Source organism: Mustela putorius, unplaced genomic scaffold (genome assembly GCF_011764305.1).
Source record: "Mustela putorius furo isolate JIRA1106 unplaced genomic scaffold, ASM1176430v1.1 tig00000174_pilon_pilon_pilon, whole genome shotgun sequence".
NCBI lineage: Eukaryota > Metazoa > Chordata > Mammalia > Carnivora > Mustelidae > Mustela > Mustela putorius.
This window is the reverse complement of record NW_025421304.1, coordinates 26,489,835-26,512,276: the sequence shown is the minus strand read 5'-3', so window position 1 is coordinate 26,512,276 and position 22,442 is coordinate 26,489,835. Positions and strand designations below refer to the sequence as shown.

Below are 22,442 nucleotides of genomic sequence, written 5' to 3'. Positions count from 1 at the left end.
CGAGCCCCACATCAGGCTCTCTGCTCCGCAGGGAGCCTGCTTCCTACTCTCTCTCTGCCTACTTGTGATTTCTCTGTCAAATAAATAAGCAGTATCTTTAAAAAAAAAAAAAAAAAAAAAAAAGTGATCTAGGGGTACCTGGGTGGCTCAGTGGTTAAGCCTCTGCCTTCAGCTCAGGTCATGATCCCAGAGGGTCCTGTGATCGAGCCCCACATTGGGCTTTCTCTGCCTGCTCCCTCTCTCTCTGCCTGCTCCTCTGACTACTTGTGATCTCTGTCAAAAAAATAAATAAAATCTTAAAAAAAAAAAGTGATCTAAAAAAATGAGTATTTATCTAATAACTATCTATAATACCAAATGTTGTAGAATATTCTGTGAAACCCAGAGACTATTCGGAGCCAGTATGGGGAAAAGTTAAAAAAAGGCAGAAGCCTTTGTCCTATGTCTATGACCTCAGGAAAATCACTGCCTCTCAGGTTTGTTTTCTGTAAAATGAAAAGACTGCCAGATGACTTATAATTTCATCTGAGTTTAATATCCTATTTTTTTTTTTTTAGGTTATCAGTTAAGATTCATCTTTATAGGTAAGAAGGGATCAAGTACCCCCACTTCCTAGCTAAAAAGGTCAGGAAATTTTAACAAACGCATACAGCAAAGGTGTACAAAAGGATAGAGCAAAAGGTAGTTCCCTAGCTTTGCAGTCCACCTGTCTATAACCAAGAATCAGGAAGAAGTCTCTAAAATCTATTTGGAAGAAGATGGCTGGCTAATGTACACCACCCTACTTAGTAGCATTTACATCTGAAGCCAAGAAATTTTTTTTAATTTAAAATTTTATTTGACAGGAAGACAGACACAAGCAAGGGGAGTTGGACAGGGAGAAGCAGGCTTCCTGCTGAGCAGAGAACCCGATGTGGGGCTAGATCCCAGGACCCTGGGATCATGACCTAAGCTGAAGGCAGAAGCTTAATGGCTGAGTCCCCCCGGAGCCCCTCCAGGAAATTTCTTAAAGGCAGGAAAGGAGAGGGAAAGGGAGAAAGAGCACCTTAAGCAGGTGCCACACTCACCAAGGAGCCCCATGTAGTGCTCCATCTCAGGATCCTGAGATCATGACCTGAGCTAAAACCAAGAGTCAGATGCTTAACTGACTTAGCCACCCAGGCACCCCTGAAGTGCAAGAAATTTAATGAGGAACCTTTGTGTCAGCCAAAAACACTGCAAACATTAGATTCCATCTACCAGACTGGCTCCTTCCTCCCTCCAATAGGATGTGTTTTAACTTAGAAAGGCCGCTCAAAGTCAAGGTATAAAATTGTATACCAACCCCGCCCCTCCCACTCCACCAACTCTCCCTGCACACAGAACATCAAGACATCTGCTCTTCAAAAGCCCTTACCAATCTAGGACATTTTAGGACTCTGTTTGCTACCTTTCTTATTGGAGAGGCATCTTCCTTCAAAATAAGAAACAGGGGATTTAATTTTAGTGTGAAAAATGCTGAAAGCCATAGCTATATACTTGATAGGATAATCAACTTAGCACCCTTAGCATCAACTAAGATGCACCATCAACTAAGATGCACCCTTACCTAAAAGTCACTAAATCAGCAAGTATCTACCACTGAGAACAGTCAAGAACAGAATCAGAAAAGGACTCTGAGTAGTTATTAGACTTCTCAAATCTATGCACTCAAATGTCCAATTAATGTGGCTCTTACTCAAAGTCCATTCACTCTTTTTTTTTTTTTTTTTTTTTTTTTTTTTTTTTTTTTTAAGATTTTATTTATTTATTTGACAGAGAGAAATTACAAGTACACTGAGAGGCAGGCAGAGGGAGAGAGAAGGAAGCAGGCTCCCTGCCGAGCAGAGAGCCCGATGCGGGACTCGATCCCAGGACCCTGAGATCATGACCTGAGCCGAAGGCAGCGGCATAACCCACTGAGCCACCCAGGCGCCCCTCTTTTTTTTTTTTTTTAAAAGATTTTATTATTTGACAGAGAGTGAGAGATAGGCACAGCGGCAGGTAGAGAGAGGGGGAAACAGGCTCCTTGCTGAGCTAAAGACCTGATGCCAGGCTCCATCCCAGGACCCTGAGATCATGACCTGAGCCGAAGGCAGAGGCTTAACCACAGTGAGCTACCCAGGTGCCCCAAAGTCCATTTACTCCTTTAGTAGAAATAATTCAAATAATGGGAAGCGGAGAGATGAAGTATGAGAGGCAAAAAGCGAGGGCCAAAACCGAGAGACTTATCCCCAAAGGAACAGGTTAGAAAACTTAACAATCAGCAATAAGGAAGCAGATTCCTAGTAATTTGAGATAACATAGGGTATCTGATGGGGAAAATGTTCATAACATGTAACACGAAGAAAGAGTACAAAAGAGGATGCAGAATAGGATTCCAACTTAGCTTAACAAAATGAAATAAATAAAACTATACAAATATTATTTCTGGTGGGATCCCCTACCTTAAGCCAGGCAGGTTTTAACATCTTGCCTGGACAGATGTGATGGCCTCTCAACTAGTTCCCCTGCTCCCCTCTTACTTCCTTACCACCATTTTTCACACAGTGGACAAAGATTTCTAAGATGGAAATTTATTACCAGCAAGGACACTTCAATTCTAAAACCTCCCCTATAAGATGAAGTCTACACTCTTTCACTTAGACTACGGGGTTCTTGAAGGACCTTTCAGCAGATCTGCATCCAGCCCCATACACTCTGCTCTAATCACACTAAACTGCTTTCAGTACCCAGAACTTTCTAGGCTTCTCTCCTCCTGCCTCTGAGCCTTTGTGCATGCCATTCCCTCTTCCAGGAATATACAAGCAATTAAACTGCTATGAATTCATCCTATGAATACACTAGTACAAATGCCCAAAAAGGTGTATGCAAGGATATCGACTAGAACATCCTTCTCTAACAGCAAGACTGAAAACAACTCAAATGTCCAGAACTGTGTATAGTATTCGACCACCTGTATTTTTTTAAAAAAGGATACAGAAACACATATGTTTATGCATGCACAGAATTTTCTCTGGAAGGTTATATGAAAAATTAATATTTATTACCTCTGGAGAAGTAAACTGAGGGATCAGAGGTGGAAAGAAGTTACTACTTTCCACTGCACATTTTGTACTGTTTGAAATATTCTGCCCATGCGTGTTTATTTAATGTAGTAGTTACAAAATACTTATATAGAACAATTACATTTTGTCTTTAAAACTGTATTATACAGGGGCGCCTGGGTGGTTCAGTCTGTCAAGTGACCCACTCTTGATTTCAGCTCAGGTCATGATCTCAGAGTTGTGAGACTGAGCTCTGACTCAGGCTCTGTGCTGGGTGTGGAGCCTGCTTGAGATTCTCTCTCCCTCTTTCCTACCCTCTCTAATCAAACAAACAAACACCCCAAACACCAAACTGTATTATAATATATATGCCCATTTACGAAAGTGAAGGGAAAAAAACCCAAAGGGGAACACACCAAAGTATTAATAGTGTTTATCTCTGTGGAAAGAAAGTAAGAGTTCTTTAGGTTTTACTATAGTTCTTTAATTATTAGACTCTTCTAAAGAATGAAACTAAACATTATTCAGATGATATAAAAAAAAGTTTAGGACCAAATGTAAGTGAGGAAAGTTCTAAGACTTGCCTCTGCAACCTCAATTTCTTCTGACACTTGGGCAGAGCATGGCTGCCGGTAGCCTCCTTCCTTCCTGCACTTCTGCAACAGTGTTCTGGCAAGGCTTTGAATCCACTCAAATCTAGACTTCACTGCCAGAGTAAACTAGACAAAAATGCCTTTTATTATTTCACTATATTTATCAAAAAGTTTCTTCCTACTACTTCCTACTGTACTGTATTCCTTTTCCCTTTAAAAATTATATAAAACATGTAAGTATGAGAAAACTCGTATCACCAAGAATATACATCTATAGGTTAATTTTTTTTTAAAGATCTTATTTATTTAAGAAAGAGAGTGAGTGGGGCGCCTGGGTGGCTCAGTGGGTTAAGCTGCTGCCTTCGGCTCAGGTCATGATCTCGGGTTCCTGGGATCGAGTCCCGCGTCGGGCTCTCTGCTCGGCAGGGAGCCTGCTTCCTCCTCTCTCTCTCTGCCTGCCTCTCTGCCTGCTTGTGATCTCTGTCTGTCAAATAAATAAATAAAATCTTTAAAAAAAAAAAAAAAAAAAAAAAAAAAAAAAAAGAGAGTGAGTGAGAGAGAGCATACGAGCAGGGGGAAGGGCAAAGGGAGAGAGAGAGAAAAGCAGACTCCCCACTGAGCAGGAAGCCCAACATGGGGCTCGATCCCAGGACTCTGGGATCATGACCTAAGCTAAAGGCAGACACTTACCCAACTGAGTCACCCAGGCACCCCTATAGGTTTTATATAAATGTTCTGGTTTATATCCATAGTCCCCTCCCTATATACACACACACGTATCTGTGCATACTATTTGATAATCTGCTTTATGAAATATGTCTCAAATCTCTCCCTTTCAATATGTTACTATACATAATACAATGGTTGCATGACATCCTATTATACAGATACTCATATTTAATCATTCTCCCATTATCAAATATGGTCATTCCCAAATTGCAGTAATTAAAAAAAAAAAAAAAAAGGAAAATTTATTTGCACTACAAGATGTTATACAAACTATAGAAAACCAGGAAAAGTTACCCCAGACCTAGCCAATCTTGCACTACTAGTTTTTTATTTTATTTTGACCAATGTTTCCATGTCTGTTTAGTCTTTTTCCTAGGCATTTATTCATTCAATTACTTACTGAGTTCTTGCTATGTGCCTAGTTCGGGTATTTTTACTTTTATTCCATAACAATTTTTGTGAACTATATTTAAAAAAAAAAAATCATGGGGCGCCTGGGTGGCTCAGTCATTAAGCGTCTGCCTTCAGCTCAGGTTATGACCCCAGGGTCCTGGGATCGAGCCCCACATAGGGCTCCCTGCTCAGCGGGAAGCCTGCTTCTTCCTCTCCCACTCCCCCTGCTTGTGTTCCCTCTCTCCCTATTGTCTCTGTCAAATAAATAAATAAATCTCAAAAAAACAAAAAAAAAAAAAACAAAAACAAAACAAAACAAAAAAAACAACCCACCTAACAAACTTTATTAGCATTTTGCTGGTTAATAGTATTCCCAATGGTTTCTTTTTATGGTTGTCAAACATCACTCCCAACATGGGGTGTGGCCCTGTTAACATCGATTTCTCTACTGCTCAACAGATTTTTTTTTTTTTAAAGATTTTATTTATTTATTTAACAGACAGAGATCACAAGTAGGCAGAGAGGCAGGCAGAGAGAGAGGAGGAAGCAGGCTCCCTGCTGAGCAGAGAGCCCGATGTGGGGCTCGATCCCAGGACCCTGAGATCATGACCTGAGCTGAAGGCAGAGGTTTTTAACCCACTGAGCCACCCAGGTGCCCTGCTCAAAAGATTTTGACTGATATAATTTTCTCATCTACAAAGTCCCAATTTTCTTGGTTCATATAATTTTTGTACAGTCTGGTGGTTATCACTGTAGCTTAATGCAAAATATATACGATGATCATCTATTCTAAAGATCCATCACTTTACTTTTACATTGCACATTACAGTTACTGTTACAAAAATATATATATACACAAACATATATATTTCCCCCAACAATACATTTAACTGCCATAAGCCTGTCATTTTACCAATGTGAAAAGGCACATGGAAATTACCCCTAATGGACTTGCCCAAGGCCCTATAGCTATTAAACGGCACTAAACCTTGGTCCTCTAATAGGATTAAAGTCAAAGTTTATGTTCCTTTTGAATTTGCTCATATACCTACATCAGGGTTTCTCTTCCAGAAAGCCTTTCTCAACATCCTTCACCAACTCCTATAACTGACTATCCTCCCTGCATCACAAAACACACTTTTATCAGAGCACAAATAACACTTATTTACTAATCTCTTGCCCTATACTCAAGACCCTCTGGAAAACAATTTTTTTCTTATTCATCTTCAAATCCCCAATATTTAATGCAGTGTCTGATGCAAAGTAGAAAGGCAAGTGTTCAAAAATTGAATGAACACATTACAAGTGTTCGATGAACAGTATAAATATTTAGAGCACGTCTAAACATCTGGTTGATCCAATTCAAATATGTTTCAGAGAAAGTCACATTCCATTGTATCTAGAACAAATTGGGTTCAAATATAAAACTTGTATTCAAAATACAGATATTATAAAGACAGAAAATATAATTATTACGCCACTTCTATTAAGACCAATACACCAGTAACAATACTTAGTAATTCTACAAGACACAAAACAGTTTAGATGCTTCTGAATAACTGTCTTAGGAGTCACAAGTTCTACAAGCTTAATACTTAGCCATTTTATTATGACTCTGAGTACTTGACAACTTGAATGGGGGAGTAATAACAAAATCTGTATAAATTGTTAATTATGCTTTAGTTAATGTGGTATTTGCTTTCAAAATTCTCTTTTGTAGAATTTACAATTTTAGATCTGATTTTGCTCATTGCTTTATTTTAAAATTATAATTCTTAGGCCATTGGAATGGTCTTAATATTTCTGACTTCATCCAGCCGTCTAGAACTGCCTCCCAATCTGTGCACAGCTCTTGTGCATGTTGGGACATGCGCAGGAACATGCACGCAAGCCAACAAGCACCATTTAATACAATTTAACATCTATATGCCACAGTACAATACTACAGGGAACAAAGTAAGGAGCTGGATGATAGAGCTGTTCTAGAGCTCAAAAGTATTGCTTCTTGAATACTAAAATGAAAGTATTTCGATTTTAGTACCTATACAAAAAGCAATTCTTATCGCCAGGTACTCATGACCCACTTTGTTGAAAATCTGTGTTATGTACATCATACAGAGTTCCTATTCTGATCCTAAAACATGTATTTGTTTTAATGTAAAAATTAAAAAATTACTTACCAGTCAAATTACTTAACTCACCGCCCCCTCAATGAGCACAATTGAAGCTCCAAGAAGATGGGTCATGTTTATCTTGTGACTTCAAGTACCCCGGAATCATACCACTTTGTACCCTAAGGGTATTCATATCCCAGTTTGAGAAACAGGGATCTAAACAATTAAATAGCCATAACACTTAAAAGTGACCAACATGTTCCTACAACCCCATTCCCCAAACTCTTATCAGTAGTTTTCTTTCTATACAGCTTTTCAAATCAGTAATGTTTTTCTTTTAGCACTCATTAATATGTATGCTGTGTCAACACTCCTAAAAACCCTGCAGGGTACAAATTATTTTTGGAGTGACAGAATACTAGCACACAGACCTTCTCCTTCCCATCTATCAATGTACCAAGCTGACCACGGAAAACAGACATGTGAAGAAGAATAGTAGAGCTTTCACTCCTGTTCCCTTCCTCCTCTCTATTTGCTCCAGGCACAGCTTGTAAGAAAAATCTTAGTAGCCGTCACTTAGATGATTCATTCACATAAGCTTATCTAATGTCAGCCTTTCTAATTCCCACCTCACTCTTTTGCTCTTACACAAGGGCAATTAAACTATTTTCACAGTTTTAAAACATTTTCACATCTTCAAGGGGATAAGAAAGATGTGCCTTCTGATAACCTCAGAAGAGGTAATTTTCCTACCCAGAACCCCACTTTTTTTTTAATAAGATTCCAAAGCCTAGCAGATCTCAACACTTGTAAGGCCTGTTTCAAGTTCACTATGATGACCATGACATTTTATAACAGAAATTGTAGATTACAGTAAATTTTAAGTGATACATTAAAATGTCTTTTAAAAGCTATTCATAAAGACTGTAACTGATGCAAAAATGGGTCATCAGCTAGGCTAACTCAAGTTAACTAAGACCACTTTTATCTAAGATCTATTTCCCCAAGGACAGAATTCCATCAAAATTTCAAATTGCTTTGGGCCACGGACTTTTGAGGTTATTTGCTAATAGTCAAAAAATACATTCCAAGGGTTTCTGCCGAAAAACAACCATTTCCTGGGGTCTTCCTATGTAAACACTCAGGATAGTACTTAATGCTTTATGCACATTCTCATCAACTTGGAAAACAGCCTCTGTAATTGGTATTGTTCTCTCTCAAATGGGGACCATAGGAGGAGAGAGTTTAAGTAACTTGCTCAGTGTCACCCAGCTAGTATATATGGCAGTGCAGTTCCAAACCAAGGATTCTGACTATAAAACCTGTATGCCCTCAGTCACCCACTGTCCTGCATCTCCTATACCCAAGAACAATATAGCAAATCCTCCAACCCCAGAAAGGATTTACTACTCCCAAGACCAAGAAATGGAAAGAGTATTTACCTCTCCGTGACTGCAAAGTCAGTCTGAGGAGGGAAAACAGAACTCTCAAGCCCTTGGTTAGCAATCTGTCCACTAGTGCATCTTGTTCTTTGGCTCCAGATCTGTGATCATTCTAAAACAGAAATGCAAATAATTTTATCAATACCAAATATACACTAATGCACATGTAACATGAAAAGCAAAATAAGGGCAAGATGAAAATGGATAAAACTGGTTAAGAAACAATATACTTGTTAAGAGGTCACGTTACTAAATGAGGCATTCCATAAATTCTATGAAGCTAATAAAACACTTCTTTTTTTAGACATTTGCTTAATAGATAAAGGATCTGTAATTTGTTTTTCTAAATGTCCCAGTGAGGATGTCTGCCTGGTTGAGTTGGTGGAGCACATGACTCTTTTTTTTTTTTTTAAAGATTTTATTTATTAATTTAGCAGAGAGAGAGAGAGAGATCACAAGTAGGCACAGAGGCAGGCAGAGAGAGAGGGGGAAGTAGGATCCCTGCTGAGCAGAGAGCCTGATGCAGAGCTGGATCCCAGGATCCTGAGATCATGACCTGAGTGGAAGGCAGAGGCTTTAACCCACTGAGCCACCCAGGCGCCCCAGCACATGACTCTTAATCTCAGGGTTCTTGGTTTGAGCCCCAAGTTGGGTACAGAGAATACTTTAAATAAATAAATAAATAAATAAATAAAATCTTAAAAAAAATATAAGTACCCCATTATGATCTTGCAAGCAAATAATGGCATATGTGTGTGTATATATATATATATATATATATTCAAGCTGACAAAAAATTCTTATATAGTAATAGTCTTTTAACAGTATATTTCCTTATCTTCAGCAAGTACTGACTTTACTGATTAAGTTAGTTTACACCACAAGACTGTATTTTTCAGTTTAATAAGATAACAACAGAGAAAGCTTTCACTGACTTGAAATTCCGAGCAGCACAGCAATGAAATAGTTTATTAGCTGATAATTCTCTCCCCAAATAACAAATAAATGAACTATCAAGCTTCAGGCAACAGTACAGAGGAACTTACTTGGAGGGAAGGAAAGAAGGAAAACAAACTCCCAAGTGAAAGTGCTAAATTTGAACTGAGAGTTTCCAAAGAATTTGGCATATAAGGTAAAACTAGGAGGGAATCCACCTCATAATTAACGAAAGCCCATAAAACCAAGCTGATAAAATACTTAAAGCTAAAGAAGTCGTCTCTGCTGAGAAGCAATTTACAACTTGAACTGAGGATTAATATATCTAGTCAAACACTTCTGTATTGGAGTCCATATATTGTTACTAGCATGCCTCAAAGGAGATGAGATTTTATTTACCTCAACATTCTAAGGGTGACTAAAAATGAAGATCAAGCATGGAAAAATCACTATGCTTGGTGTGTATATTAGTAGTGTATATGCAATGTCACATCTCTGCACTCAAATACTGATCACTAAGAAAATGCACAAAGATACTACCAGGGAAGATTTGTGGATAGTGACTAAAGTTCAGGGATGTTTAGAAAACCAAATATGGTATGCCAAATCCACACATCCAACTGCAAACCTGGGTCTTCCATTATTGTTAATTTGTTAATAATTTGCCATTATTGTTCTTTCCAAACCTGTATGCTCTTTCTTAAAGTATTAAATTATGACAAATTTTAGTTGTTTGAAGAGGACCTAATTCCTAGCAGAAAAGTCTCAAGTCATTTGGGACCAAGATAGGTAAATAAGGTAGACAGATGATCAACTAAATTTCTGGTTTAAAAAAATGAAATGGAGGCTATAAAATGGATGTGGGGGAGTGAATTTGATGCCAGAAGCATCCCTCAAGCAAACAAACAAAACCACACACACACACACACACACACACACAAACTCCACACCCCCCCCCCCAAAACCAAACAAAAACAAAAAACAGTCTCTAGAGGAGACTTTTTGCCAGCAGGCACCACTGTGCAAGTGTCTGCCACGGGACTCCTCCTTGAGGCCCTAGTCAGCCGCAGGTCGCCTCTGCACTCCAAAAGAACTCCCTCACTTTGTGTGTTGTTTAAAGCAAAACCCTAAAGCTCTTAGAACTGGAATGCATCTTAAGAATGACTTTTACAGCTTCTAAATTTTCTTATGCTGGTTGAATAGACAGACCCCTAAGGATGACTTTTACAGTTCCTCTTAAATAAGCCATATTTTCTTAAGAGAGCAAACATTACTGCTGTAACCTTCCTCATGTTGCTGATTTAAGTAATAAGGTCCTCTGGGTAACCTTATATTCTCAATTTATTCTCTGTAGATTTCATTTTCCAAAAAAAGTATGAATCCCTGGCATACAGGAAATCTCAAAGAATAGCAACTCTGTAGACAAAGTCTATACCATTAAAACAAGGAGAATGATATGGAAGACCAAGCCGCTGATGACTATAAGGCAGGAGTGAATGAAGAAACAAAACATGGTCTGTGGAGCACAACACTAACCAGGGCAAACAAGCTTTACTCATGGATCAATCATAGATCTTCTGGATTTTAATCTTTAACACGTAGAGAGCTTACTTTTTTAAGTAAAACAGACCACCTGCCATCCACATGTCAAAAAGAAAATAAAACCAAAAATCTCAAGAATGCAAAAACTTACACAAATGGACTAATTTATGAGACAACTAAGCATGGCTCTATTCCCAAACCTAACACTTCATCAATACTGGATTTGTTAGTGCAATTTTACTTTTACCAGAGAGGAGGGGGAGAAGAAACGTTTTGAAGCCCCCCACCCCGGGGGGGTGGGGAATGCTGAAAAACTCTCTTATAGAGCCAGATTCCTGCAAAATCTTACAGATTGAGATTACACACAGCAGACCAGACAACTTCACTTAGCACCAGGCTGTTTTAATTTCCTCATAAGCTTAACAGAGCTTTCCTCAAAAAAGAAAAAAGAAAAAAAAAGTTAATCAAGATCTTCCTCTCTCCAACGCAACCCGAGCTGACACATCAACTACTGCAGATACTACAATAAAGTACTCAAACATTTCAGGAAAACAGAAAAGAGAAAACTATGGCAATTCGACAGGAAGCTTTTTAATCATTCAAAAAAACAGGTAAGGACAGTAAATTTAGTATACGTGCCCTGTTTAACTTCTTTTGCCGCCTATAGGGGACGTAGATTTTTAACTTTCCTAGTTGATTTAAACTCAAAGCATGAAGACTACTTATGCGAATGTTTACTTAATGCTGAACTCTGGGCTACAGGAAGTCAGCTACTAAAGAGTAGTTACATTAGGCGTAGATATTTATAAACCAACTGCAACTAGTGACCCAGGATTCAATTACAACATCAACCCTCATATTTCAGCATATGGGCAAATTACCAGTGGAGTCAAGAATAAATTCATTCTGCCGTACTGGCGCTTTAGATCGGGTTGCACAATCCCGAGGCAGAACTGCCTTCGCCTAGCCCTAAAGCATCAGGTACTAAATACTGTACTAATTTAGCGTCAGGACATTTTAAAGCGGGAAGGAAACTAAAGGGTCGCCTGATCCAATTTAGCCACCCCATAATCCCGAATTCAGTAATCTGTCACGTCACTTGAGATCAGAATGAAATTAAGTTTTGATCCCTTTGAGATCTCTTAGCGCACAAAGTCAGGCTATCACTACAAGTGGAGTCCGATCCTGGCTGTAGAAAAACTACTTGGTGAGGAACTCGAGTCTCTTCCGCCCACCGTGGGGGACCGCACCGGTCAGGTCCAGCGAAGAGCCCGGCCGCGAGTTTGGGGGCGCAGCCGGGCCGGCGGGGGCGGCGAGCGCGCGTCCCCCCGCCCGCTCAGGCAGCGTCGAGGCGCGAGCAGCTCAGCCAGCCTTGCAGAGGGAGCTCTCGGCAGCTCTGGGGTCCCTCTGCTCGCAGCCGCAGCAGCGCCGCCTGCGCCACTCGGCGGAGACGGAGACCAGCGGCGGCGGCGCGCGGACTGGGAGCGACCGCGGAGCAGCCAAGCGGCAGGGGTACGCTCGCAGAGCGGCCGGGTAGGTTCCGGGGACCGGGCAGGCTGGAGGAGGGGCAGCCGGAGAGGAGTCGGCCAGGGCCCGACACCCATACTACACGGAAACCGGGCTGCGCGCGCGGCGGCAGTGGGTCGGGACCCTAGAGCAAGGCGGGCGCGGGAGCCGGGACGCAGAGATCGCCTTTCGGCTGCGGCCACCCGCCGCGGGAGGGGCGGAGGGCAGAGGGCGGGCCGCGGCCGGGCAATCAGTCGGGCCAAGAGCCGGCCTCGAGGGCAGAGACAAAGGAAGGAAAATGGAGTCGCCGGCGCGCGGGCCTCTGCTGCTGCCGCCGCCACCGCCGCCGAAGGCCTAGCGCGCCGCCAGGAGGGAGGCCTAGCGGGCGGCTGTGGGGGTGGGGGGTCGGCCGGGCCGCGGCGGCGACGGGCAATGGCGGCGGCCGCGCCGCAGCAGGGACGGTAGAGGGAGACAAACACCCCCCGGCGGCGGCGCTGGCGGCGGGCTGCAGCCAGCGCCGACCGGAGCGGCCCCATCGTGACACCTAGAGGCGGCCCGCGAAACCTCCTCCACCCCGGGCCCCCTTACCTCCGCGCCACACCCCCTGCAGCGCCCGCTCCGCCGCCGCTCCACCGCTCCGGCCACCCGGCGTCCCCGGCCAGCTCCGCGCACCCGCACCGGCTACCGCCACCGCCGCTGCCGCCAAAGAAGCAGCTCCGCGCACGGTTTAATCGCTCCACAGGCTCGGACACAAAATGGCGGCGGCGCGGTGCAGTGCGCCTGCGTCGGCGCTGCCGGGGCCGCGGGTGCTGATAAGGGAAGGGACGGGTGGGGGGGCCGGCCGGGCGACGAGTGGAGGGCGGGGGAGGAAAGGTGAGGGGAGGGGTTGGCGCAGGGCAGCATGGGAGGCGGCCCCGGGCGCCAACTTTCAAAAGCGGGCGCGATGGCGTCACGGGACGCGCCGCGAGTCGCGTCACGCCGCACGCGCCCTCCCGCGCCCTCGCCCGCTCGCGCGTGGGCTCTGCGGGCGCCGCGACGTCCGGGCTCCCGCTGGGTGGGGTTTCCTGGGCGGAGGCCGCCGCCTCTGGGCGTTACAGGATCCCAGGCTTGTTTGACCTGGTTCTACAGCCGCAGTCTCCGGCCCCGAATCCGTAAAGGGGGGTTGGGGGTGGCAGGGAGGGTGTTTGGAGGAAGCGCGCGCGGGGGCTAGGCGTTGTGGCTGAGGCGGTTCTCGGGCCGGGCCCCGCCCAAGTCTCCGCCCTAGCTGGGCCGGACCCTCCCTCCCAGCTCCCCACCGCAGCCCGCCACCGCGTTAAGGCCGGTTGTTCCCCACACTCTCCCAACTCCTCAGAACTGTACAGCCCCTGCGGCGCGAGGATGAGAAGGGCTGTCCTTGCTCAGCGGCTTTTAAGGGAGCTCTCCGCCTCCTAAAACCGGGTGCAAGAGGAGAGGGCATGGGCTTTCTCTTGGTGTCACCAGTCCACTTAAGCCAAGAAAGGCCAACAGAAGACCAGATTTGATGCTTATACACGACCACACCGGCCTTTTGTCAAAGTGACTTTCTTATTTGGCGTGATATAATGCTATATTTTAAAACCTACGCTTCTTATCTCGGCTCGATGAGCGAAGTTCTCTGTGGGCGGTGCCATTCAGCCCCTTAAAGTGCAGTCGTCCCTCCCCTCCCCAGGATGCACCTGCGGATTCTACCCAACCCGAGACGAAGTTCACCCATCGCAGCCTGGAAGATTTTCTGGTGACCCAGGGAGGAGCGCCTTTGGTACTTAAAGGAATCTGACTGAAGACTGTATTCTGAACTCCCATACCTTAGATATCACGGATAACAATCGGAGCCAGCATCAACGGGACAGTTTCTGCTCCATTCAGCTGATTGTTCCCATTATGAGGATGTCAGCCCAATATTGACAGATATTCTGGGAGTTTTGTTGAAAAAGGGAATCAGAAATCTAGATTTTTGTAATATAAAATCTTCAGATATTTAGGTGGTAGCAACTTAATCAGGTGTTTTTAAATTGCATGAACGGATTAAACTATATATATATATGTGTGTGGGCTTTCACTTGAGAAAAGAGTGAAGAGAAATTCCAAGGCCAGATCCTAGACATTTCTGCATTTGGAAATAGGATAATGGAGAAGAAAACAAAGGGGGCAGCCAGGAAGACAGAAATCCACAAGCGTGTTGAATTTGGAATCCAAGGGCAGAGAACATTTAGGTGGGGGGGGAGTGGTCAGCCGTGTCTAGTGCTGCTGAGAGGTCAACTTGGGCCAGAGACAGGGCTATTGGATTGGTCACCTTGGAATTCAATGGAGACTATCATTGGCGAATTTGGCTTGATTCGTGGTGTATATCAAGAGATTTTGACCTCATTAGCATGGGTTGAGAATGAATGGAAAAGTAAGGAAATAGAGCATATGTAGGCAACATGAGAAGTTTTGCTGTGAAGGGAGCAAACTTTAGGGATAACTGTGGAAAGTTAACTTTAGGGATAATTTTAGGGATAACTGTGGAAAGAAGTTTTGCTGTGAAGGGAGCAAAACTTTAGGGATAACTGTGGAAAGATCCGGGGTCAAGGGAGGAGATGTTTTAAAACATGGCAGGATTCTGGAGCATGTTTATGTGCCATTGGGTGTGATACAGGAGAGAGAAGGCTTGCTTGACCTATATAGGAGTGAAATCCATGACAGGATATAAGGAAACTGGGAGGACTGACCTTAGATAGGAACAGGATGCTTCCACTCTGATAATTAAGGTAATAAAGGTGAAGATCAGTGCAAATGCTGGTGAGGGTGGGAGGAGCAAGCTTACAACTTTCCTAGTAGGACTGCCTACATTGGGTATGTAGGACTGGCAATATTGGGTATCCATTTGAAGTTTGTAATCATGAATTTAAAGTTAAACCAGTTCGGCAATATGTGTTTTTTTTCCAGCAATATTTAGCTGCTTGGGTACAGACATGCAGAAAAGAGATAATTTGGTTTCTTAACACCAGGGCCCAAGTTTTCTGATTCCTGATCTCAGGTACTTGCCTTATTAATCACTTAATATTCTAGAAACGTGTGACTATTTGGAAAATTTACCTGTGATCCCTTTTTCTAGAAACCAAATTATCCCATTTGTCTCTTATGTATACCAGAGGGCTCAAAAGTAAAGAAAAGGCAAACTTAGGGGAAATTACTCTGGAATATTTGCATCTTGCAATTTCTTTAGTGCTCCACCCCAGAGACCTCCTGGTGTACCTAGGAACTGTGTACTAGGAACAAGGCTGACTTGCGCTTAAATTCGTAGCTTCTTTTTCTTTCTGACATCTTTAATAATCTGATTAATAAACTTACTATAAGACTACTTCAGACCATCTTCCTTATCTTTAAGAGTAAGCTATACGAATGTTTTCTAAAGCTTTAATATAGGCAAATATAAGTCAGTGTACTTAGATGGAAAAAACTTAAACTATATTTACAATGATATTTACAGCTGCCATGGCCTGAATATTTGTGTCCCTCTCAAAATTCATATTTGAAATCCTAATGCTCAATGTGATATTAGTAGGTGGGGCCTTTAGGAGGTACCTAAGTGATGAGGGTGGAACCCTCACAAATTGGATAAGTGCCTTATAAAAGAGGCTGCATGGAGATCCCTGGTCCCTTCCACCATGTTAAGGACACAGCCAGAAGGCAACGGCTATGAACCAAGAAGAGGGCCTTCATCAGAATGCAGCCATGTTGGTACCTTGATCTTGGACTACCCAGCCTCCAGAACTGTGAGCAATAAATCTGTTTATAAGTCACCCAGTCAGCGGTTATTTTGTTATAACAGCCTAAGACAACTATATTTATAGTAATTATATCAAGGGCACCTGGTTGGCTCAGTCAGTAGCACATGCAACTCTCTATCTCAGGGTTCTAAGCTAGAGCCCCACATTGGGTGTAGAGATTACTTGAAAATAAAATCTTTAGGGGCACCTGGGTGGCTCAGTGGGTTAAGCTGATGCCTTCGGCTCAGGTCATGATCTCAGGGTCCTGGGATCGAGTCTCTGCTCAGCAGGGAGCCTGCTTCCCTCTCTCTCTCTCTGCCTTCCTCTCCATCTACTTGTGATCTCTCTGTCAAATAAATAAATAAAATCTTAAAAAAAAAAAAAAGAAAGAAAGAAAAGAAAATCTTTAGGGGTACCTGGGTGGCTCAGTCTGTTGAGCGTCTGACTCAGTTTCTGCTTAGGTGGTGATTTCATGGGTCGTGAGATCAAGCCTGCATGGGGCTCTCTGCTCAGCACTCAGTGGAAAGTCTGGTTGAAGATTCTCTGCTCCCCATGTATGCTTACTCACTTCCTCTCTAATAAATAAATCTTTAAAAAGAAAAAAAGAACTCTCAATTGTATGACCTCTGAGGCATCAGTTAGAAACCAAGAGTGGGGTCCAAGTGGCCTTGGAGCCTGCTTTCTGAAGAAAAAGATCCTAGGTACTATTCTGACCCAGGGCTGAGGAAATGCTGAAGGATCACTAGAAAGGGACAAGAGGAAGTGTTTTCTCCTTGTGGGAAAGAGGGATATGTCCTACTTCATGGAATTGACTCTAAGACCAAGAAATGGAGAAGCAAGACAAAAGGATAGGATGTTTCAGCCTGTACAGAAACAAGCTGAGCATGAAAAGCAATATGACGAGAGCCTATGAAACCACTGGGATGATAAAAATAAGGACAGAGTTGTTCCCTGCAGTGCTACTCCAGACTACCTCACCAATGAGAACTGTGGTGATTTAAAACCACTCTGTGATTTAAGGAAGATTCTTGATGTGAATTCTAAGGTTTGTAGGCCGCAGGAGTTCAGGGCATTATCAGCTGGGGCTGTAGGCTTACTACATGGCATTAGTGACGTCACCACGTTCCAGGATGTGGTGCTCAGCCTCACAGGCAAGACAAGAAATGCAGACTGTATCCTAAGAGTGTATTTCTTCCTTAGGGACTTGTCAGGTTCACAGGAGCTTGGTGGATAAAGCAGAGTGCTGCTTTACCAACTGGCAAGTGGGCAGTGTCCTGGAGCTGGCACAAGGCATGTTCTTTCCCTACAGAAGAGCCTCCTGGGAAGCCAAATTACTAGAAAGCTTGGTGAGCAGTCAATTAGATTAAGAAATGTAAATTATAGGGGCGCCTGGGTGGCTCAGTGGGTTAAAGCCTCTGCCTTCGGCCCAGGTCGTGATCCCAGGGTCCTGGGATCAAACCCCACATCAGGCTCTCTGCTCCGCAGGGAGCCTGCTTCCTCCTCTCTCTCTGCCTGCCTCTCTGCCTACTTGTAATTTCTCTCTCTCTGTCAAATAAATAAAATATTAAAAAAAAAAAGAAAAAAAAGAAATGTAAATTATGTAACATAAATGTTTACTCTCACTGTCTCTGGATGCTGGAGTCAGACTGTCCAGGATTTGAGTCTTAATCTTGGCTCTTTACTGGTTGTGTGATCTTGGGTGAATTGTAACAACTGTAGATTTCTTCACTGTAAGATAGGATGATAATTGTACTTCGCACAGGATTAAACAAGAAAACACAAGTACAGTTCTTGGCATAATTCTAGACACCAGTAATCTTACAAAAAATGTAACTTACTGATTTTGTAATCTTACAAAAAGGTAATTATTATTTTATTTTTATGCTTCTTGTTACCTACCGTCACTCCCAAATCATCCTTCTGGTGGACACAGTCTTTCTAGTGTCATTAACAGAATCAGTTACTGACTAGGCTTTCCTTGGCTTGAGAGCCATTCTTTCTTTCTTTCTTTTCTTTTTTTTTTAAGATTCTATTTATTTATTTATTTATTTATTTAACAGAGAGAGAGAGAGAGAGAACACAAGTAGGCAGAAAGGCAGGCAGAGAGAGAGAGAGCGTGAAGCAGGCTCCCCTCTGAGCAGAGAGCCTGATATGGGGCTCAATCCCAGGACCCTGAGATCATGACCCCAGCTGAAGGCAGAGGCTTAACCCACTGAGCCACCCAGGTACCCCAAGAGCCATTCTTTCTTGGAAAGGTGTATTTTGCGCTGTAATTCTCAGGAAACAATTCTATTTACAAGATCTTTCTTGGTTTCCCCATTGACCCATGTGAAGTCCGCAGTTATTATGATCATTTATGTGTGTGTGTTTAAACTTTTTTTAAGCAAGAAAATCAACAGTGGAGGAGAGGTATTGATTTTCTAAGTAAAAATGGGCAGGAATCTTCTTGCTCACTTGGGGTGAGACCTAAAGTTACACCTGAATACCCCTGTTGTGTCTGTATCTATTATATGAGATATAATTCAAATTTAGCAAACATTTATTGAGTACCTGCTGTTCTAGGCCCTGGAGATATAAAAGGACCCAAAATGTGTTTCCTGTCTTTGAACTCAAAGTTTAACTGCTCAGACTGGTTAAAAACAAAACAAAAAAGCACGCAACCACACCAAAACAAAATAAAACAAAAAACAATTATTGCAGTAATGGTTATAACAAGAAGAAATGAATTCTTAGATAAAGGAGAGTCAATCATTCTCTAGGAGTATCTCATTTCAGCTGGGTGGTAGAGGGTCAGAAGGCACTGACAAACAAGGCAAAGGCATGTAAGGTGGAAAGCCATCATCAGGAGTGTAAAAGGGCTCAAGAAGGTTGGGGGACAGCAAGTCATTCTACACCATTGGACTAGGGTGCAAAGTAGTCACACTAAACTTTTTTTTTTTTTAATACTAAACCTTATAAGATGTTTGAAAAGTTTTAGTGTCAAGGGCAACCCTTTGTCCTAACATTTTAAAGACCTGCCACTTCATATCTCCTACCGAGACCACAAGGATTTTTTTCTTTACTGGTATCTACTTTCTTCAGACCCCTATAAAAAGCCATGTTTATTTTTTACCTCTTAGTTCAAATTACTGCTTTCTAGAATCTAAAGGACTTTACCTAGACCTACATCCCACACTGGGGGATGTGCTCTTTTGTTTTCTGTGCTCTTACCTGCATTTTTCAGGCATGCATTGATCACTTTTTTTTTTTTAAGATTTTATTTATTTATTTGACAGAGAGAGATCACAAGTAGCTATAGAGGCAGGCAGAAAGAGAGAGAGGAGAAAGCAGGCTCCCTGCTGAGCAGAGAGCCCAATGCGGGGACTCGATCCCAGGACCCTGAGATCATGACCTGAGCCAAAGGCAGCGGCTTAACCCACTGAGCCACCCAGGCCCCCCTTGATCACCTTTTAATAATCCATCTCATCTGTATATTTTTTTTAAAGATTTATTTATATGAGAGAGAGCGAGCGTGCACGAGTACAAGCAGGGGGATGGGGCAGAGGCAGAGGGAGAAGCAGACTCCCTGCTGAGCAAGGAGCTCAATGCAGATGAGTCCCAGGACACAGGGATCATGACCAGAGCCAAAGGCAGATGCCCAGGCATCCATCATCTGTATGTCTTTCATTTTGCAAAATATCTTCATATCTGCCCTTTCAATTGATGTTCACAGCTCTGTTTGAAGAGCCAGACACAGTTTTGTCCTAAACTCAGGAAATGATGTGACTTGCTCAGCCATCCAGTAACTTGTTGGAAAAACCAGAATGAGTGCTTAGATCTTCCAGCCCCAAACCCTGTCTTCCAGCTCTTTCAGTGGCTACTCAGAGGTCCTCACAGTCAGATAACATTTCCAGTCTTATAGGGATCCTCTAGAGATGATGCTTTAGCTCAGAGTGTGCCTTGGAAGGATAAGAGGTAGGGGAAAGGAAGTCAGGCAGGCTCCATGCCTCTCTGCTCCTCCCATGCTCTCCCACATTCCCAAATGTTAAGGGATTTGTTTAGAGGAGGACATGGTTTCTGCCCCTAAAGAGTTGGACACTACTGCCTTAACTCAAAAGAAGGGCTTTAATGGTGGAAATTTCAGGCATTTGGAAGGCAAATAGCAGAAGTGTTTAGACTGATGAATTTTTAATCTAAAGTATGGTCTGAGGGGCGCCTGGGTGGCTCAGTGGGTTAAGCCGCTGCCTTTGGCTCAGGTCATGATCTCAGGGTCCTGGGATCGAGTCCTGCATCGGGCTCTCTGCTCAGCGGGGAGCCTGCTTCTCTCTCTCTCTCTCTGCCTGCCTCTCCGTCTACTTGTGATCTCTCTCTGTCAAATAAATAAATAAATAAAATCTTTAAAGCTTTTTTTTTTTGAAGATTTTTACTTATTTATTGAGAGAGAGGTAGTGAGAGAGAGCATGAGCGAGGGGAAATCAGAGGGAGAAGCAGACTCCCCATGGAGCTGGGAGCCCGATGTGGGACTTGATCCCAGGACTCCGGGATCATGACCTGAGCCGAAGGCAGTCGTCCAACCAACTGAGCCACCCAGGCGTCCCTAAATAAAATCTTTAAAAAAAAATAAAGTATGTTCTGAGTAACTGCTTGATATACAGATCAATGCCCATGCTGGGTAATACTGGAGAAAGATGCCGTCCCTAGCCCTCAAGTGCTTTATATTTTGTTTTAGCCTATAGAGGCCAGAATAAACTTCATGAGTATTAATAGCTGGAAGTCAAGGATTAGAGGCAAGTATAAGGTCTGACTGCAGCTGTAGGGGGAACAGATGGATCACTGAACATCACAGTAGTCACGTAAGACTTAACAGTAAAGCAAGGATGATTCTCAAGCTTCTGTCTCCAGCCCACACCCTTCTCTTCTTGCCCCAGATCTATATTTTCAGCTTCTTTCTGGTTACTTCCTCCTAGAAAACTCCCAAGTCACCTTACCTGCCTTGTTACTCGCCTGCCAACCCGCTTCCGTTATAAGGGCTCTCTCTTTTTAGTGAGAGATATCACCATCCAGCCATCACCAGACCAGAAACTTGGGCTTCACTTTCTCACCTCCCACATCCCATCACCACCAAACTGTTTTTCCATTCTGTTTTGGAACATCTCTTCACTAGCCTCTCCATCCCTGCTGCCTCTATCCGGCCCAGGCTGCTATCACTTCTCCTAACTATGCCTTCAGATGCCTCACTGCTTCCTGCCTCCTCTCTCCACACAACTGCTAGAATGACCTTTCCAAAGACTAAATGTGATCACAAAATTCTCCTGCTTCAAGCCCACATATGGGTCTCCAGTTCCCTGGGGGTAAATTCCAAGCCCTATAGCCCTATAGCCACAAGGCCCTGTGACAAGCCCCTGCTCACCTCTTCAGCCTCATTTTTTAAGATTTTAAGTCACCTCCACACCCAACACGGGGCTCGAACTCACAACCCTGAGATCAAGAGTTGCACGCTCCACTGACTGAGCCAGCCAGGTGCCCCTCTTCAGCCTCATTTCTAACGGCTCCCTCTGGCCCCTCATGGAGGTTTTGTTTTGTTTTGTTCCTTTTTATAGATTTTACTTATTTGTGTGTGAGAGAGAACACAGTCAGGGATAGTGGCAAGCAGAGGGAGAAGCAGGCTCCTCACTGATCAAGGAGCCCACTGTGGGACTCGATCCCAGGACCCTGGAATCATGACCTGGGCTGAAGGCAGAGGCTGAACCACCTAGCACCTCTGCATTAAATGTGGTACTTTCATACTTGAAATGTTTTGGGTGGTGCCTGTTACTTAGGTAGAATAGTCAACAAATGCTTATGCTAATATACATACATAGTGGGGGATAGAAAATAAATAAGCACTTGCAATGGGGTGTGATTAGTACTAGACCAGGGGACGTGCAGGGTGCTCTGATGGGAGTGTAGGGGAGGAGCGAGCTCCCGAAGAAGTCTGTGATGTCTAGGTTGAAGCCTATTCAGGCGAACAGGCACTGACAAGGCAAGATGAGGTCGGAAGTGTGTACCACGAGGGGCAAGCAAGCCCTGCAGGAAGTTCAGTAAGGCTCCAGGGTGGACCAAGGAATTAGGAGGTGTTGGGTGGCTCAGTGGGTTAAAGCCTCTGCCTTCAGCTCAGGTCCTGATCTCAGGGTCCTGGGATCAAGCCCCGCACCAGGCTCTCTGCTCAGCGGGGAGCCTGCTTCCCTCTCACTCTCTGCCTGCCTCTCTGCCTACCTGTGATCTCTGTCTGTCTGTCAAATAAATAAATAACTCTTAGAAAGAAAGAAAGAAAGAAAGAAAGAAAGAAAGAAAGAAAGAAAGAAATTAGGAGGCATAAGTGAGGCTGGCTTTG

At 43.4% G+C, this 22,442-nt stretch overlaps 1 protein-coding gene and 1 long non-coding RNA gene across 4 annotated transcripts in view; one reads left to right on the top strand and one right to left on the bottom strand.

Annotated features, from left to right (window-relative positions):
* The window catches only part of CTCF (CCCTC-binding factor), a 54,811-nt gene extending 41,662 nt beyond the window's left edge, over positions 1–13,149 (bottom strand). For 2 of the 3 annotated variants that reach the window (XM_045076177.1, XM_045076179.1), the window contains exons 1-3: positions 12,909–13,148; positions 8,337–8,448; positions 6,961–7,073 (exon numbers count right to left, since the gene is read on the bottom strand). The gene's annotated coding sequence lies outside the window, so the exon portion shown is untranslated. Of the gene's footprint in view, positions 1–6,960; positions 7,074–8,336; positions 8,449–12,908 lie in introns of all 3 variants that reach the window. The other variant, XM_045076178.1, reaches the window with a different exon arrangement.
* On the top strand, positions 11,107–16,123 carry LOC101682345. Its single transcript, XR_198891.3, has 2 exons — positions 11,107–12,347; positions 14,008–16,123. It is a non-coding gene; the product is annotated as an uncharacterized LOC101682345 (long non-coding RNA).
* Positions 16,124–22,442: the final 6,319 nt, after the last annotated feature.